The following is a 20,454-nucleotide window of genomic DNA, read 5'->3' as shown; positions in this document are numbered from 1 at the left end:
TATGAGCCATTTTACCAGCTTTTTTAAATTTTTCTTGGAGAACTTAAGTTCTCCGCCATGGCATCCTTCCTTTTTAGTTAGACAATCGTAATGAGTTTGGCTATATTGCAATCAGTTCCAATTCTTTCTGCTCTGAAAATCCATATAGTTAGTTCATATATTATGTTCCGCATGAGAAATGCGTCCCTATAATTGTGGCGTAGCAATGCAGTTCTGAAAAAATGAAACTTCCTTACAAGTCTGGCATAGAATAGTTATTTGCAACAGAGGTACCATTTGTCAGTAATTTTATTACCGCATGCCATCGTGGTGTAATTAGAAGCACATCTAACTAGCAACTGGAAGATCAGGAACGTAGGTAATTAGAAAGTACGCCCAGCTGGTTGTCGGAAGATTCGGAATTTGAGTCCCGGTGAGTACATTGTGCATTTTTCACGTTTCTTACTCTGATATTATTTATCAGAGCTAATGACTTTCTAGCATTACTTCGGAAAATCGTTTATGTATATGTCAAACTATTTTATCCAAGGATAAAGTATTTATCTTAAATTCGGCGTTTTATCTTTTGACCTGGAAAATCATGTCACAAAAGTCATTGAAGGCTACTTTGACTGAAAACAAAAAACCATCGGTAATAAATAAGGCATGTGTGTTTATAACATTATTTTGCATAGAGAAAGAACGGCTAATATATGAAAAGTCATGAGATTGAATTCTTCAATAAAGATTTCTTAGAATTTGTATCAGTTCAATGTTATTATGCTCATTCGGGAAAACATGCGATTAGAAATTCGCAGATTTGATTTTACTGTGAAGTTATAAAAAACGAAATTTATTGGGAAAGTTGCTGAAATTGTTTATCAAGAACATTTAAAAGTTTCTAATGAAATAAAATGGTGCTCAAAGCATTTTATTTAATGGCAAAATTCAAAACAGAAAAAGGCTTGAGAGACCTTTCACTGATGCCCTGTGAAATACAACACAATATTTTCTAAAATAATTAAAATAATCCCAGATTAAGTGATGTAAGAGCAAAAAGGAAAAAATAAGACATCAGAAAAGACGCGCGCGCGCACACACACACACACACACACACACACACAAAAAAAAAAAAAAAAAAAAAAAAGTCAAATTTCTTTCTCAAAATTTATCAAAAATGTGAATTCTGAATATTGGAGTAAGGCAATATTTGATCAGAAAAGCTCATCTTAATGTCTTTTGACAAGTTTATAGCCTGAAGGAAAGCCGAATATGAATTTCGAAAAGTGAAGTTAGTTGTAGCAACAAAAAATGTGAAGGATTTGTGATATAGAGAGCGAAACGTCGCTTTTTTAAACCAGTATTTAAAAAAAAAAAAAGAAAAAAGAAAAAAGAAAAAAAAATGTAAATGGAATTTGAAATCATTATCACAAAATATTAACCACCAAATAATTCCAAATTCCATTTTATAACGGTCTTGAGCATACATTGCTATGAATCTGTTTCATATTCTTGAAATATTCAAAATGCCTTTCCGGTAACTAAATTAATACCTTATCGGACATATTTGGCGAGAAAGTGAATACAAAACAACTCATGAAAATTAGCTAGAAATAATAAAAAGTGCTATCTAAATGCATGCCAAAAAAGATTAAACCGCCTGTTTAAAACTAATAATAATCCAACAAAATATTATAAGAATTTTAAGAAATTTCTTTGAAAATTTTTATTTGATTGACTAATTGATTATCCTATTTCCTTTTGCGAGAGAATTTTCCCGCCTAAAAGAGAAAAACATTAATTCATATCAATATCTTAGTTTTGGAAAAAAAAAAAGAAAAAAAAAAAAAAGATTATTGAGTGTTTAACTGAATAATAAATTAATGAATACGATTCAACAGAACCTGTATCATTTAAATAGAACTAATTAAGTCTTAATTATATATAAACGAAAAGTTTTCAAATTGTTTTTTAGTAAGGCTATATGTCTTTTTTAAGCAAGCATTATAGTTCTTGAAATCTTAAAATATCAAAATATCGTACTTCAACGAGATAAACACTTTTGTCACACTGAAAATAATGGAAAGAATGAACTTGTATAAAATGCTTAAAAATTTTTTACAAAAGAAATTTAATCATCGTTTATAGCTAGGAAAAATTTAGGATTACATGTAAAGAATTTAACCTGTAGGGAAAAAAGAAATCTGTTGATTAGTATAATTCTATTCAGTGCTGTTCCTAGCGGGAGTGCAGCGCGTAAAAGTACGCGGGCGACCAAAGTCAGAGGCGGCCGTACTTTTCGTATACCACGTCTAAATATTTTAAATTCCTTAAATTCATTGTAAGTATTTGTCGTATGTAAGCACTTTTTATATAATTTGTCGTATGTAAGTACTTAGTGAGTATAGAATAAAAATTTTAGTAATCATTGAGCATTTTTTTTTTTTTTTTTTCCCAATTTGGGGACGTCAATCTTAGGAAAGTAAGCGGGCAGCCAATGGCCTAGGAATGGCACTTATTGGATTCTATATAAATTCAACTAATATGCATAATTTTTAATACTGCATATTAAGCATCGATTGAGTTATATACTCCAGAATATTTAGAAGCACATAAAATTTCCTCCAAAAAGTATGGCTTATTCTCTCAGTATCAGAATTATAATAGAAAAATAACATTTAACTTGGTATTTATTTTATTGTAATTTATTTTATAGCAATTCAAAATTTAAAAACATGGATAGCCCTTGTGGAATTCTCCTTCTTCCCAAAAAAGGTGTTCTTAGTATGAAGAATAAACATTAAAATTGCAGTAGTAAATAATAAGTACATTAAAAAGCGCAGCCTCAGAAGCAAATTGTACCTTTCCGGCGGGAAAGGGGATTGTTTGGCGAAATAGTCTGCATTCTGTAAGCCGCCACTGATCTGGCAGCCATAGAACATCCTCACAGATCCTCCTTCGCATGTCGGCGATTCCTGAAGGGGTGAAGGTATCTTGGAGCTCTTTAGAAATGTTCTCTCAGCATCCTTTCCTGCGAGTTAGAGATTACATAGTTATTCATTGTGTTACGTGAGCGTATGTGAAGTGTGTTCTAAATGTATTGTTCAGCGAAATGTGTATCATCTGCCTTTTTCCTTGAATGAAATTGTCACAAAATGGATCATAAGTTTCATTTTCGGGGAAAATGAAAAATCTTCAGCTGTGTTAGAGAAAGGCTTAACGGTTTATATAGGTCAAGTTCAACTTTGCTTACTCACCTCCCGGTGCAGCCTGGACCTTGCATTTCTGATGTTCCGAAAGTAAATAAAGTAAGTGTGCGTATGTCATATAACCTGTGATATTCCGAAGAATTTAATTTTGATCCGAGAGGGAATACTCGCAGTTGTAACTAGATTGCTTTTCATGTTTATTCCTCCTGCATGCTATTTGTCGTATTGGCAAAGTTTTCCTCAATGGAATAATGGATTTTTATTTCTTTCATCTGTCTGCATATATGAAAAAATCGTCCTAGTGTTATTAAAACCATGTACAGTGATCTGTTTAGATACATGTAATTACTGATTTTGATTCAGATCTCCTAATGTTAATTAGAAATTAAATACAGAAATAATATGTGAATTGATTAGAGTTGTATTTTAATGTAAGACAGTCTATATATCTTTAAATTAAATTCATAAAAATTTTATCACTCCTATGGACATGAATGAACTCAGTGGTGATGAATGCACTCAGAATACATACTAGGAATATGTACTTTGTATATTTTTAGACATATTGTGAAAATTTCTGTTATAATGCTACAACAAATTAAAGGTGTAGAGTTAGGTTTTACTGCTTATTTCATGTGATGCATATAGAACTTCTAAAATTAGGATGCTACTGATTCAAAATTTTTATAATGAAGATTTGAAACCTGTTTGACTTTTGTTTTGTGACAGTATCATTGTAGTACTGTTGCAGTTTTTGATAAATTGCTTGTTAATAGAAATGGTGACTAATTTTTTTAAAAGTATTTTTTGAATTATTTTAGTGATATTCTTTATAGTACATAAGATTGTCAGTGAATAGCTAAAAGGGTAAATCAAAATAAGCTACAGTGTATTTATTTGGCTAAAATTTGAAACAAGGTATCATTGTTAGTATTTATAATTAATAATTTTTTGAAATAAAATCTTTTCATGTAATTAAATTTCATTTAAAAAATAATAATACCTCTCATGTGAAAAATCATTGAAAGCATAATTCTTTCTTTATGTGGTGTATGTTTTGAACTTTTATAAACATTTTAAGCAAATCTGAATGTGGCATAAACAAAATGATAAACAGAAGCAGTGCAATTGTTTCTCTCAGCATTTCTTCAAGTATTTTTTCAATCAGTTACTTTCTTCTGAAAAACAGCTTTTCCATTTTGATTTTTTATTGTAACTTTATTATTTATAACTCATCTCCAGTTTTCTTTTTAAATGTACTTTTATAACTGGAAACAGTGGGAAATATTTACTTTCTTCTGTAGGTAGAAAAATGTATGTGTAACATTTTATAATTTATAGTTTTGTAACATTAAAATGGCAGTGCATTTAACAGATGTAAAAAGGAATACATTAGAGCAAAGTTTCTTAAACTGTGGGTCACAACCCCATGGGGGTCGCGGTACATGCAGCAAAGGATTGTCAAAAAGTTTAGCAGTTTTGATATTTCTTTAACTTATTATAATAATTTTACAATTACCAAATATTTTTACACAATGTATCTGAAAATAGATAAAGATGAGATAATACGGACAAAGAAAAAACGTTTCGAGGCGCAATGCGTATGAGGTCCCACAAAATTTTCGTAAGTATTATGGGGTCCTGAGGTTGCGAAAAAAACCTCAGTGATAAAAAGGGGTTGTGTCGGAAATAAGTTTAAGAAGCCCTGCATTAGAGAATTAAAAACTTTTATCTTCTGGTTGAACAAAAAATTTAGTTTATGTCATTGTTTCTGTATTCTTGTTGCCTAGTTATGACTATAAAATTATCACCTTTTTTTTTTTTTTAATTTATTTAGAAAAATTGTTACAATTACAAAAAGCATTAATATGTGAGGTTTATGGTTAGCAATAACAGCTGGATGTAACTCTTGTGTAGAACTGGGTGCCCTTTTTATTGGTGACAAATTTTGTTCAGTTTTGGCGATGAAACCCCATTTTTGGTTACCATGATAGTTTTAACTTTGTTTTAGATTCCTGAATTTTTTTTTTTTAAGTGAAAACAGATCAATGTATACATGGACAAAGTTAAGGCAGTCCGCAATGCCTAGTTTGTGCAATTCTCTGACTTTTTTTAAGTGAAAATAGATCAATGTGTACATCAACACCGAGTTCATGCAGTTCTTTGACTTCTCATTTTGGTTTTGTGTAGCGGCCATCTCGGAATTGTGCCTTTCTGATACCGACCTCGGCGTCAAAAAAGAATCTCCGAAAAAAACAAAGGGATACCCAATTGTAAACTTTTATCCTAGATATTCCTAATTATATGCTTTACTATTATTATTATTATTAATAACTTGTTAATTATGTTTCTTAAATGATTTAATATTTCAAGAGCAAGCAGTGAAAGAAATTGCATATAAAACAACTGCAGTGTTTATAAGTTCAGTTCCTTTGTTTCAGTTTTAAATGGTGATTGGACAGGAGCTTTTGAATTAACTATTGCAGGTGAAATAATGATGTAAATGACGCAGAATGAACAGGAATTTACACAAATAAAATCAGAAATTGATAGGGGGTAATTAGAATGCTATTGCCAATTAAGTTAATAATTTGCCAGTAATTTATTTTCATATTATATATCTTATATTAGGAGTACAAATAAATCTGTGCCTTGTTTTTAATCAAAAATTGGGCACATGTTGTGAAAGACTGTACATTATGTTTTATTCAAAATGTTGTCCCCATCCCTAGCCACTATTTTTCTCATTTTCTGGCAGCATATGGATACTGCATCTTTCGAGGCTATCCACAAATCAATCCAATTTTTGGTATCTTCATATGATGTAAAGCGCTGGTGAAACAGGCCATGCATCATCTATGGAAACAAGTGGTAATCAGAAGAAGCAATGTCTGGTGAATATAGCAGGAAGAAGAAAACTTCCCATTTAAGTATTTCTGAGTAGATTTTGATTGCCATTTCAATGTGTGGATGAACTTTATCATGTAGGAAATAATTTTGTCATTTCTGGAGCAGTGGTGGGCATATTTTGTGTGCTTGGATCAATCTGATTAATTGTGTTTGACAGAGGGCTCTAGTAATGGTTTCGTTTGGTTTGAGCTACTCATGATGCATGACACCAAGTTGATTCTACCATATACACATCTTTTTTTTTCTTTTTTTTCTTGTTGTCTGTTAGTGTTGAAGCATGGCTGATTTCTTCTCCTTTGGGTCATCGTAGTGGATCCATTTTTCGTAACCAGTGAAGTATATGATGCAAGAAACCACTTCATTTATGCCTGGCCAAGCAGCATTTCACATGCAATAAATCAGTGTTAAACATTTCTCAGCTTTTAACCCTATTTCCTTGCCTTTTTGAATCATTTCTAATGATTTTAAATGATGTAAAATTGAGTCATCCTGATGTAAGTGCAAATTCTACTTGCATTTGACACAAATCTTCATCCAGTAATGCTTCCAATTCTGCATCTTGATACACTTTTATTCTTCCACACCAATCTTTGCCTTCAATGTCAAATTTACTGTTCTTAAACTTTTGAAACCACTCATCACAACTTCTCTCACTTAAGGCAGGCTTACTGTGTGCTTCCAGGGGGGGCCCAAGAGCGATGCGCAGTGCAGGGAGAAAGTTATGCCACATACGCATGACGTCATGTGGGTGACAGTGTTAGTTCTTGGCGTTTGTTTACTTTTGTTGCATCAACAGTTTGATTTGATTTGTGTTTTTAATTTGCTATTATACCTAGGCGGAAGTGGCAAATTGTGTTATAGCGTTGTGTCAGAATTATACACGTTAATACGTTTTTTGGCGGAAAACACTCTTTACAACCAGATAAAATAACTATTTTTTAATGAATTTATGTAGTTTTCATACATAGTGATGTAATTTTACATTTTTTTTTCATTTTACTGCTATTTTACATTTAAATTGAAAAATTTCTCATTTTATATCCTTTTTTATCATAATCTTCATTTTGTGTATGAGACTTACATCGTAGTGAGATATTTAAACTCAGTTTACCAATACTGAGTACCTGAATGATTAGTTAATAAATTCGCCTATCCAATTTCATTCACATGTTTTGGTTACTTTCTTTACATCCCAAACGTAATTCTATGTATTGAAGCAGCGTCAGGGTTACGCTTTGCGAACTAAGTAAACTGATACATGCCTCACCGTGAGGAAAGAACAATTTCTCGACCACACTATGATGCAAACATCGAATGAGTGAGTGACATATTTCTTTCAGTGTTATTTAACTGATGCATTACAGGTATGTGTGATGTAATTTAATTGGTATAACTTACACATGCTTGAACCTGAAGGAAAACAAATCTGTGTATAATGCTAGAATACAAATAGCGAAAGAGTAAGTAAGATATTCTGTTCAGTGTTATTTAACTGCTGCATATGTTTTAATTTTGATTCCATATAACTTGTTTTTAATTATAAGAGAAAGAAAAATAATTCAATATTGAACACATATTTCGAGTATAACAAAAATATTTTAAGAAACAACCTGATAAAAAATACAGTACATTAGTAATTAAAAATATTTAATTTATGTACAGGCTGAATTGAAATTAAGATGTGGTGGTGTGTTTAATTATGGCAAAGCACACTAGGGCTATCTGCGTAATAGGTGTGATGCCTTCGTGGAAGACTTTCTCAAGGAAACTGGCTCGTATACACGTTACACATGAGGAAAACCACGAAAACGCCCATGCAGCCAGAGCGTTCGCGGGATTCGTACCGAACTACCAGTGTTCAGCGACTTTACCGCTCGGCCGCTGGTGGGCCCATCGTGGAATGAAAATCAAACCATTAGATAGCGAGATCTTAATTGCCTCACATAATTTCTACACCAAATGTGATAATCACGAAAATGAAGCTGTACGTAGCATAGGAGATTATGACTATACAGTATAAAGTATAATGATGGATATTAAGAAATTTGTAGAATTTTATGGTATTTAAATATGAATTTGTTAAGTCAAATCTTTTTATATACATTTTTGCTTGAGATATGTAATTTAAACTGAAAATCACGATCATATATTTCTCATGGAATGTCAAAGTTCATTTGTATTAAAAAAAGTGCATGAGCAATGAAAATAAATAGATAATACTTTTTGATTATGTTTTTACCATGGTCTTAGCAGTTATGCCATAATGTGTTCTGTTCAACAAGATTTATTTAGTGCAAACAATACTACGAAAAAATATTGAAAAATACCTTGTTTTACAATATTTATTTCCCTTAATTAACTTAAATATCGTTTTTCATTTTCTAATGCTTTCCTTTACGAAAAGAATTTAATGTTTACAATTATTTTCAGCATTCGTACGAATTCTGTGCATAAAATAAACATTTTCTTTAACAAAAAGAAATCGGAAAGTACCCGGTATTTCCCGTGTATCTACCACATATAAAATGATCATTTTGCTTTAGTTTACATTTTTTCCATTACCAAAATCATGTAGCAGACGCGTCGGCCGATGTGTCTTGTCTCCCAGGTGACGTCACTACCAGCAACCAATGGCACGCTTTTTCCGTTCCTGGCCTAACCTTAGTATATTAAAGAACCTTGGTGTGCTTCTACAAGCAAAGATTTCTTCAAATTAAAGAAGTAAATCAAAAGTTGCTGCAAATGACGCTCATTCAGCTCAAAACTTGACATTTTCGCATAAAAAAATATACAGTCAAAAGTCGTTAATACGGACTCGTCGGTACTTCGGCGATTCCGGATAATCGATTTTTCCGGATTATAGATAGCTCTACTGTTCAAGTCCTATAATTGTTGTGTCGAGAATACCGACTAATTTGTCAATCGAAATTTTTTCGTTTTCAATAATCTCAGTGTCACTTTCTTTGCTATCGGAAGCAAATTATAATGACGAGGAATTTGATTTAAATCATATTAAAGGCGGAGTACATCGAGATGAAATACTACGTTTAGTAAGGAATTATAAGCCAAATAAAATAAAAATATCTGCCCTGAAGATAAGGATAGTGCTGACAGATCAACTTCCAATTCTTTGCGCGCCTGCGGGGTTAAAGATAAAACAAAGTTTACATAAACAAACGTTAAAGTTTAGATAAACAAAGGATATGCCTTTATCCATTTTTTGCAGCAATTCCACTTTTTGTTTAATGGACTTCAAATTATACTTTCGATTTGTAGATCCTTTACATATTAGTAAATATATATCAGAAATTCTATTTGACATAATCGAAAGTTCAAGCTTACTTTTATAAAATTGCTCTAACAGTCTGCAAAAAATAATAAGCCGAATCCAATTCGAAGATTAAGGAACAACGCAATCTGCAACATTAATTCAATTAGATAATTTTAGCTTAGCTTATAACGTCCGTTATACATTAAACGCGCATTCGTAAACATATTTTGCGCATGCGCATATTCACAGCCGTAAAGGTCTTACGCGCATGCGTCGACGCGAGGCATGCGTAGAAAGTTTGTAGCTTTGAGGTCCGGATTATAGATCATTCCGTATTATGGGTGTCCGAATTAACGACTTTTGACAATATTTTGCTGATACAAAATCGCTAATATTCCAGGGTTATGTTGTTAATGAATGTTCAACCTTCTGAAATGACGTTTTATATCAGACAATTTAGCCATAACTTACTGGTGTACCATTTTTCCCCAAATGGCAGAGACTTATTTGTATTAATATATATGTATTTTCCTGAAAGATATCATTAGTAATAGCAAGCTTGAGAAAAACTATCTAATTAAATAAAAAAAATTAATTTAGTTTAAAAGAAAAAGAATTTGATTAATACTGTAATTATTATTTTAGGTAAACAAACATTGTATAATTATACAGAAAATACTGCAATAAATAAGTTTTGAAAAGAGTAAAATATGTTTATTTTTCCTCCTAAAAGATTGTTTTAATGTTGGTGAACATGAATCAGACTATCTGATTAAATAATAAAATTAGTTTTATTTTACATTCTGATCTTTATATACCAATGAGATTTTAGTACATAGACATTTAGATATTAGAATGTAGCATATAAGTGTTAATATAGTTTAAATATTATGAATCATAGAAAAATGATTATTTAAGCGCAGATTAATGCGTTTAATTTTAAAGTCTAATTTACCTAATCTATCTTTTCAAATGTATGAGAGTTTTGTAAATATTCCTAAAAAATTGTGTTATACTTTTAGTGAAGTTACTAAATGTAAAAATTGCTTTAATTATATATAAGCAAATACTTTTGATTGATTATATCTTAAAAACTCAGCCTTTGTGGTATACAGCTTGGTTAATCATTTATATTTTTATGGATAAAACTAATGGTTTGAAGGTAAAGATTCTACATTATTGATAGATGTATTTGAGGTACATGATTTATTAATGGAGTACTCTAAAAATTGCTTTAGTAATTACTGATAAGATTTATACCAATTTTTTAAATTGTGTCAGAGTTTATCTGCAAGAAAAGGAAGCGAAAATATACAAAAATAATTTATAAAATAAGTAAAAAGTAAAAAAATTGATTAAAAGTAAAAATCTCTAAAAAATTTCTTATCTGCACTTTTGACGAAGAAAGATTAATTTTAAATGGAAAGTGGAATCCATTTCTAAGAATTAATAGAACTAATCAGTTTTTTTTTTCCTTGGCTTTCAAAATAATCTTGATTCAATGAACTTTGAAAGAAATTCCTTTGTACGAGAAAGTTTATACTGCCTAAAATTATGGGCCAAAATTATAGGTAATGTAATTTGCTCCTTGATGAAAGATATTTCTTCAGCACTCGAAATACACAAAGACTTAACATTTGAAATCATTGCCAAACAAACGCTGAATTTTTAATGTCGTCATTATTATTCAATTTTAGAATATTGTAATTTTTAAGAATAAACTTTATTACTGGTTTACCAGAGTAAAGTCATTTGTATATATATATATATATATAAAACGAGATTAAGTGGGTAGCTTTAAAACAGAGTGGAGTTAGGGTGACTGTTTGGGTGACATCATGCCACACACCTCCTAGATCCATGCTGCTGGTTTCGACTTTTGACCACATCAGTGGGGAATACTGCATCATTGAGTGAACACGTGCAACTGCATTCTGCCGGAAAAATGTCTAATTTAAAAACCGAACAATGAATCAACATCAAGTTTCTTGTGAAACTTAAGAAATCAGCCATGGAAGAAACATTTCAAATGTTAACCGAGGCTTATGGGGATGAAACTTTGTCTCGTTCATGTGTGTTTGAATGGCATAAGTGGTTTTTCAGGGGGAAGGGACAGTGTGGTAGATCAGAATGTTCATCATGATTGAATGGGTTTCCAGTGGTCAGACTGTTAGTCAACACTACTACATTGATGTACTATAAAAAGACTTTTTGAAAAAAATTAGGAAAAAAAGGCCATAGTTGTGGAGTGGCAGATGGCTTTTGCACCAAGGCAGTGCATTCGCTCACACAGCTATCAAGCAGTTTCTAACCAACAAAAACATTATTGTGATGGGGGTATCCTCCTTATTCACCTGATTTGGCTCCATGCAACTTTTTTTTATTTCCTAAAGTTAAATCGTACGTAAAGGGAACCCATTTTACCTCAGCTGAAGAGGTTCAGGCAAAAACGGAGAATCTCCTGAAGGGCCTTCCTAAAACCTCATTCCAAAACTGTTAAAAGCAATGGCAGCATCGAATGCAGAACTGTGTGAATGCTGAAGGGAACTACTTTGAAGGTGATAATGTCATGGGAAACTGATTCTGTAAGTACAATGATTTATCGGACCAGTCTCGTTTTTGTTTTGTGTCACACCTTGTATTTAATCTTAACTGCAAAAGCTGTGAATTTCACATTCTCATGACTCTTGCAATGTGTGATTTTAATAATTAAAAACAGTTATCTGGTGTAGGTTTCAATGTTACAATAAAGCTGATTGTCCTAACTTGAGATTTTCAAACATGTGGGGACTGCATGCCTCATCTGGTGGGTAAGTCTCTTAAGGTCCATGTTTCAGGTTAAGTTCCATTAGGGTCTGCACAAAATTTATTTGAAAAAAAAATTCAAATACAACACAAAATAAGCTGCATATTGTTAATTCTCCATGGCATGAACCCTTTCAAGTGATTAATGATGAAAGCTATCAGTGATTCTTCTCTAGTGACAATGTAATGGCTGGGTTTATTGAGAAAAAGTTTCCAAATTTCTGGAGGCAAGCTTGTGACAAAGGTTGCAGTAACAAAGTGACTTGGCATCAGAACCTTCTGTAATTCATTAGAATTTCCAATGAAAGCGAGTCAAGGGTGTTTGCTTTATTGTTCCATGTTGAATGTTTCCCTTGCATGAATAAGACTTAGTTTAGGGTAAAGATTGAATAATGCTTCTGAACTGCATATGCATTACTGTTTTGGCTAGATAATTAAATTATTTACATAGCTGCCATGTAGTATCAATACGGAATAAAATTTTAAAAAATAAATAAATAAAACATGTTAAATCCCCTTTTCTTTTATTCAAAATTTTAATTTCTTCTTTTTACCTTATCCATTAAAATCTATACTAGAATACTTACTTGATCTCTACTATATTTCTGCTTTTCCTCCTGATACCAAATTAGCTGGTTAGTTTGTGCATTTTTTTTTTCCAATTATTAAAAGAGAATTTTTTTTATATCAGTGAAAATTCACAATAATTCCAGTACAGTACAAAGTCTTTAATTCAGACGTCCATAATCCGGAATGATCTATAATTCGAACCTCAAAGCTACATGAACCTCAAAGCCTCAAACTTTCTGCGCATGCATAGCGTTTACACATGCGCATAATATGTTTACGGATGTGTGCATAATATGTTTACGCATGCACATTTAATGTATGACAGACGATATAAGCTAGGCTAAAATTATGTAATTATCCATTTCAGTTAATGTTGCAGATTGCATTGTTCCTTAATCTTCAAATTGGATCCAGCTTATTATTTTTTGCACACTGTTAGAGCAATTTTATAAAAAGTGAGCTTGAACTTTCGATTATGTCAAAAAGAGTTTCCGATTGTGGAGCTGCCAAAGGATCTACAAAGTGAAAGCATGTTTCAATGTCCATCAAACAAAAAGTGGAATTGCTGCAAAAAATGGATAAAGGCATGAAGAAAGTGACAGAGAGGTTAGTGAAAATGAAAAAATTTCGATTGACAAGTTAGTCGTATTCTCGGCACAGCAATTACAGGACTTGAACAGCGGGACTTTGTAACTGAACGAGAAATTATGTCTGTTTATAGAATTAAGGAGAAAGTATTAGCACATAAAATGAAGCAATTTAAACAACTTACATTGAAAGAAATGTTTAATAAAGTAAACAAATAAATATTAAGCTTTTTTTTTTGTAAATTTTGATACTCTTTAGATCATAATTGCTTTTTATTTCATAAAATATTCTTTCATATTTTTAATTTTATAATTTCTGCATGCCATCTTAGATTTAAATTGATGATCTATAATCCGGAAAAAACCCTAATCCGGCATCGCCAAAGTCTCGACGAGTCTGGATTAAAGACTTGAAAGATATTTCTTCAGCACTCGAAATATACAGACTTAACATTTGAAATCATTGCCAAACAAACGCTGAATTTTTAATGTATTGATATTTAATTATATTCAATTTTTAGAAAATTACCCAAGTTCTTCACCTAATACCATATGCAATTCTTGATGGTAATGGAATCTTGTTCCATATGGTAAGTTAATTAGCAATTGATGAAAATATATTTTCATTGTTTTATTAGGCAGATGATACTCGTTAACAGGATTCTCAACTGACGTTAACAAGATTCTCTGACTGATAACATTACCATACTAAACCACACAAAAAGCAGTAATGCATAAATAAATAAATACAGAAATTACTTTTATTAGACTGCTAGATTATTATTTTAAATTACACTACAGTACCAGGAGAATGAACCAATGTATTCCCGAAGAGAACCTACCATATCCCTTGATGGTCGTCATTATGCATTAAACATATTAAAAATGCTATTAAAGCAGTTCTATTTAGCATCTGTTAATTGAAGCAGTCCTGTTTCACATTTGTTAATAGTTATCATTTTACCACTATAATCAGATATAAAACTACACTGCTAACCAACCTTTATTTTTCATGCATACAAACACTGCCCTGATGTCTCTCAGCATGGCTTGATTGTTGAGAGATCACCAAAACAATTCAGCAACATGACGATGCAGCATTACAGGTTTTGTTCATCTCATGTTCCGTATAATTATTGTTTTAAGATGACCTCATAGACTTTCTATCGTCTTGAGTTTTGGCGCCACAGCAGGATCAATAACATTCGTCCGATAATTTACTGATTTCTGCTTTTGATAAAAGGCAAATACAGGGTAAGTCCCCTGTTGTGAGAATACTCATTAATGTTTCTAATTAATTTGATTGGAGTCTTACGATTTGTTCTTTCTTCTAGCTTTCAGGATTACTACATTTTAGGAGTTAATGGATTTTTAAATAAAATACTTTAATAGAAAATCTTCTGTCTTCCTTTTTCTGATGTTATAGACAACTACGGAAATATACCAAAATACCTGATTACCATATGATGTAAAAAATGAAATAAAAAAATAATTGAATGAAAAATCTATGAAAATTTTACATACGTTCATGTTTTTTGTTGTTCCATTTCTAAAATGACTGATAAATATTTTAATCCATTATTGTGATGATACACGAGAACCTGTAGAACTAAAATATTTGTTACTTCTGTATTCTATCTTAAATAAAAAAGAGTAAGTAGTAATATTTACTGTTTTTTTTTTTTTAGTTCTCAGCTCTTTGGAATTACACTTGTGTGAAACTACCATATATTATCTTATGACTATGAAAGTACCTAGTTGAAGAATTGCATAGGAAATTATCCTTATATCAGAAGTACGTTAGTTGAGAAATTTGTTTATTGTTTCTTCTGTATGGATTATCTGATCTAATTCTTGTTGAGAAATCAATAACATGTATTGTTATAACAAAAATGTTCTTGTTTTGGAGTAAAAACGTTTTAATGTTCATATAATAGATTGCTTACTTCAATGCAAGTACATATGCAACTTGCATTGAATAATCATTTAAATAATTATTATTTAAATTATCAGGAAATTACTCTGGGGTCCAGATAATTACTTGTCATTTCTAATATAGTTATTAGTCAGCTTTCTGTATCTCCCTCTTCCCCCCCTTTTTTGACATGCAGGCATAAATATTGATTAGTTTTGTATGACAATGAATCATGTGAAATTTCTTTAGTCATATTAATTAAAAATTTTATTGGAAAAGTATGACACCAGTTATAATAAGGACATAAATGTAATTTTATTTTATGTATAAAAATTTGTGCTTTATAAAAACTTTAATTGCCCAGAAAATGTTTTGTAGCATTAATGAGCAGTATTTCTTGTGCCTTTGTACACCATCAATGGACATCACATCACAGATTTGTTGGTTCATGAAATATATCCTGAATGTTTATGTTTTTCTTTCCATACCATTTAGAGCAGGGATTTCCAATCTTTTTCATCTATCAAATTATTTAAAAGAACGTGTTTCTTCATCGGCCCCCTTACATTTTTCTCTATAACAGTATAAAACATAATCAAAATATATGTAATATATGTCATATGCAATTATGAATATTATAACTTGTGTAACTTTTAATATTCTTAGTCTAATTGTTATCGAAAAGAGAACAATTAGGGTAAGAACCTGAACAAAAGTTTTGAAAACAATAGTTCAATAAATTTATGTCTTATTACCTTTTGTGTTAATAAAATTAAAAATTTTTAGAAAGTCACAGATCCTAATTGCATAAAAGTTTAATTTTAATTAATGATATGACTGCCCTTGATGTATTGATGTATTTTTTTATTTGTTTTAAAAGTGCTTAACTTAATTCCTAAATTGCCTTGTTAAAAAGTATCGAATCGGTTTCTTGCTTTTTACAGGATGAATCTGAAGAAGTGGGCAAAACTTTAGGGGGTGACAGAAGGCAGCTATATGAGCAATATTCGTCATAGAATGTGTGGTAGGAATGACAGCAGTGAAAAGTGAAAGGGTAGTTTTCCATTGTCACATTTAAAGAATTAACACAAGAATGAGAGGAGATATTTCAGAAAACATTTTGTTAACAGAACATGCTCATAGAAATTTTTCAAAAGGCGTTCTGCCAGCTGTAATGCAGATTTCAGACCAGCGAGATAGAGATTGATGCACATTAGCGAAGACACCAGGTATTCCCTGAATACCACCAGCAACAACAACAATCCTGACAACTAGATCCATATCAGTTTCAATGGGGCACTTGTAGATTAGGCTTTTTATATGGCCTCACAGGAAGAAGTCCAAACACGAGAAATCCTCTGATCCTGGTGGCCAAGCTATGAGACCACCTCCACCAATCCATCACTCTGGGAACATTGCATCTAAAGTGTTCCACACATCTAAGCTGAAGTGTGCAGATGCACCATCATGCTGGAACCACATTCTTGACCTGATGGGTATTGGAATTGGATGCAGCAGCTCTGACAACACCTCTCATAGAAATGTATGATATGATTCACTGTCCATACGGTATGGCAGGAGGTATGGGCCAACCAAATGGTCATGGGGGATCTCCTCCCAAACCTTTATGGAGAACTGCCGCTGGAATGAATGAGAACATGTGGGTTCATAGATGCCCATGTGTGTGAGTTCTGGGTATTAAAAACACCCTCATGGCTAAAAGTGCACTCGTCAGTAAACAGAACATGTTCACTGAAATCCGGGTGCTCTGCATTGTGATCAATGCAGTAAAATCAACTCGTGGCTGGTAGTCCACTGGTAACAATGTTTGTACCTTCTGTGTACAATAGGAGTGCATTCCGTCCTCCTGCAGCATACGACAAACCATCATTAAAGACACGTTTACAGCACGGAAAACTTGTGCTACATCCTGGTTGATTTTTCACCCTACACAGAATGTCTTCTTCAAGTTTTGGTGTCCTGATGCTCCTTTCATGCCCTCTGTCTTGTTCGGCTACAGCGAAGGATTCCGCTTCACACAGCTGTTAATGAAAATGCTCGAATGTTTTCTGATTTGGAGAGCATCTCATTGGAAATTAGTCCCAGTAAAGTCTCTATTCCTCATTCGCATTCCCCTCCGCCGCACTTTACACAAAGTGTATGTCTATCATTTTGTGGTGCGTATAACCAGCCATCCTTTCAGCAGGTCACAGTAGAAAGTGCCACTGAGTGCGAGGGCTGACCCTTTTATACCATTTACAATGCCACCTAGCGACTTGCCATTTGCATTCCAACCATACATTCTATGATGAATATTGCTCGTATAGCTGGCTTCTATCACCCCTTAAAGTTTTACCCACTTGTTCAGATTCATCCTGTAAAAAGCAAGAAACTGATTCAATATTTTTGAACAAGGCAATTTAAGAATTAAGTTCACTTTTAAGCCAAATAAAAAAAATTGCATCAATACATCAAATTACATACAAAATTATAAAATGTAAATAACCACACAAACATAAAATTTAGAATCTCTCCTTAAAAATTAATATATATTGTATCCTGTTATAAATAGTTTTAATTACATGAATTGTGCATTGTAATCAATTTGAAGTTATTTTGAAATGACATGCCATGCGGTGCATAAACCTCCCAAAAACTCGCACTGCATTTGGAGCTACCTTTGGTTCTTAGCACTCAGTAGACATAAACTCTGGGCATCATAAATAAATGAATTGCATGGTGGTAACATGAGCAAATGCCATTTTCTTTCCTGCAAGAGAAAAGGCTATGTGTTACATTTTAATTTGAGGTAATTATTCAAATGCAATAGTTTTTTCTGAAGAATTTCCCTTTATTGAAGAAACAAGATAACTTCTTCTTCATTTCTTGGCCAATCCCAAGTTGTGGAATCCATTGCAGGGACACTGCTAGGATGAAAAGTATGGTTGCACAAGCAAAAGTCATAGAGCCAGTTACTACTAGGAAAGAAGCCAGACCAGTCTGTGATGCTTGGCACCGAAAAAATACACCAGAACAAGAAAAGCATCAAAATTTTAAGGGAAAAGAACCCATAACATAATAGCTGTGTTCTTCTGTTGCATTATATGTATTTACAAGCATTCTTTCAACATATGGAATTTTTCTTCGAATCAGCACCTGCTGGACCACACTATGGCCAAAGCTAGTACGTTGATTGACCTTCTATTGATGCTGGCCATGATTACATGATTATACTTTCGATCTTTGAGTGGTTGTGGAGGGTTAGCAATGTTCTATCTGAATTAAACAATAAATGAAGCTCCAATTGTTTACATGTCATTTTACTAGATTTAAATTGATGATCTAAAATCCATAAAACTTCTGAAATTCAGACTTGCTGAAATCGTAAGATTCTTGGCATAATTTTTTTTTTTTTGTTTGTGGCTTCTTTTTCTTCATTTAATCTTTTTCATTTATCTTGTTGCTTTCTTTCTTTATATATATATATATATATATATCAGTTTCAAAAAGTCATCATTAGGAAAGATACTTTATACCAATTCTTGCTACTGATATGCTACTGATACCTGTAGTGCTGATAGTTATGCCACCATAACAATGTGTTGGTATCTTTTGATGATGAAATATATTTTCATCTTTGGCAGATTAAATTTCATTTCCTGTGAGTATTATTTGGCTTTTGTACAGGATTGTTATTCTTCATGACTTGTCTTTGCCTTCATATTAACTTTGATAAACTTAAGAAGGTTATTCACTTCTTCAAACCATATCCCTGTTCATGTTTTAATTGTTTGTTAATTGTTGCTGACACTAATTTTGTTGATGAAAATTGAAATACTTACAGTTTTTTGGCAAAGCAGCCCTGGAAATAATAGATTGCTTGTACTTCTGGTGGATGATCTTGTAAAAGCATAATGCAGGGTCACAAAATGAACAAGTATTGTCTCCAAAAGTTTCAGAGGGGGCTGCTAAAAAATAATGATGTGTAGATGCATTTGCTTTACTTGGTCTTACGTTGACTTTAAAATTAAAGTGGGTAAATGAAAGGAGAGTAAAACAAAGGCCATCTACACCGTACTTTAGTCACCCCAAAAAGCATTAACAGTTAAGTGGCCCTGCCTTATTCAAAAATATTACTCATGATATTTTTAAGTACAGACATGCATCTGGATATGTGTCCAGGCAGTTAAAGTAATTTGCATATTGGGAGGAAAGAATTCATGGTGCAAATTGAGACTGTTATACAGAATGTACCTTCTATACAGAATGTTAGATGTTATGTACCTTCTATACGTAGAATTTTATGCCCATAACACTGAGAGGGTTAATTTAAAGTTATAAATTAAAGTAAAATTTCTTTGAATAAGTAAAATAAAATTACTTAAGTAAGCAAATTATGGAAACTCAGAGAAATTTTCTAGGGGGACAGAACTTTTTTTTTTTTTAATCCAATGGCAGACACTTTCCTATCATGTATTGGTCATGCCTAAGGCCAGAAGTGGTAGCCATTTTATTGTGAAGGCACCTAACAGTTGGCCACGATTGCCTCTTATGAAAAGACAGACAGTTACAACCCTGCCTTCTCTGAGATTCAAACCTGGGCTCTTCGGTACCACAATAGTCTCCCCTAAACACCATAACTTCTGGCAGGCAGTGGGACAGAACTTGAGAATAAATAATGACTACCTAAGATTTTTCTGTTATTTCTTAAATTTTTCCCCGGCACATAAATAAAAATACCTATGTATGTAAATAGCTATAAACATCTTTATTTCTTACTATAACATGACACTTTTAATCGCATTTTGTTTTTGATAAAGTTGGAGAGAAATTACCAGAAATTATCTTCATCATGGATTATAGATGTTCATTGGCTAATCAGGCTCTTTTCTTATTAATTTTCAACTGAGAAAAATGCTGTTTACAAATAAATGTATTCCCAAACAAAGCAATTATTCTTATCCAAAAATTCATAACTGAACTTATTTATTTTGAGATAAGTATGAATAAAAGTAATCAAATCTGTATCTTTTTATCTTTAAATAAGATTTATATCATGTTTAACTTTAGTTATCACTATTCATAGGTTTTCTGGTGTATTATTCATCATTATTTTCAATGATAATGAAAATAATATTAAAGATTTCCTTTATATAGAATCCCGTATCCAGTAGTTAGTATCTTAAATAGATGTGCAGAAACATCACA

At 32.0% G+C, this 20,454-nt stretch overlaps 1 protein-coding gene across 3 annotated transcripts in view; it reads left to right on the top strand.

Moving 5' to 3' along the window:
* The window catches only part of LOC118196520 (phospholipid-transporting ATPase ABCA1-like), a 416,944-nt gene that overhangs the window by 102,357 nt on the left and 294,133 nt on the right, over positions 1–20,454 (top strand). For 2 of the 3 annotated variants that reach the window (XM_085823882.1, XM_085823879.1), the window contains exon 2: positions 15,020–15,126. The gene's annotated coding sequence lies outside the window, so the exon portion shown is untranslated. Of the gene's footprint in view, positions 1–204; positions 3,288–15,019; positions 15,127–20,454 lie in introns of those variants that run through there. The other variant, XM_085823880.1, reaches the window with a different exon arrangement.

Source organism: Stegodyphus dumicola, chromosome 9, assembly GCF_044657685.1.
Source record: "Stegodyphus dumicola isolate Sdum_Otavi_A_Nest chromosome 9, ASM4465768v1".
Classification (NCBI taxonomy): Eukaryota; Metazoa; Arthropoda; class Arachnida; order Araneae; family Eresidae; genus Stegodyphus; species Stegodyphus dumicola.
The sequence above is the reverse complement of the archived record's forward strand: the minus strand, read 5'-3'. Positions and strand labels throughout refer to the sequence as shown.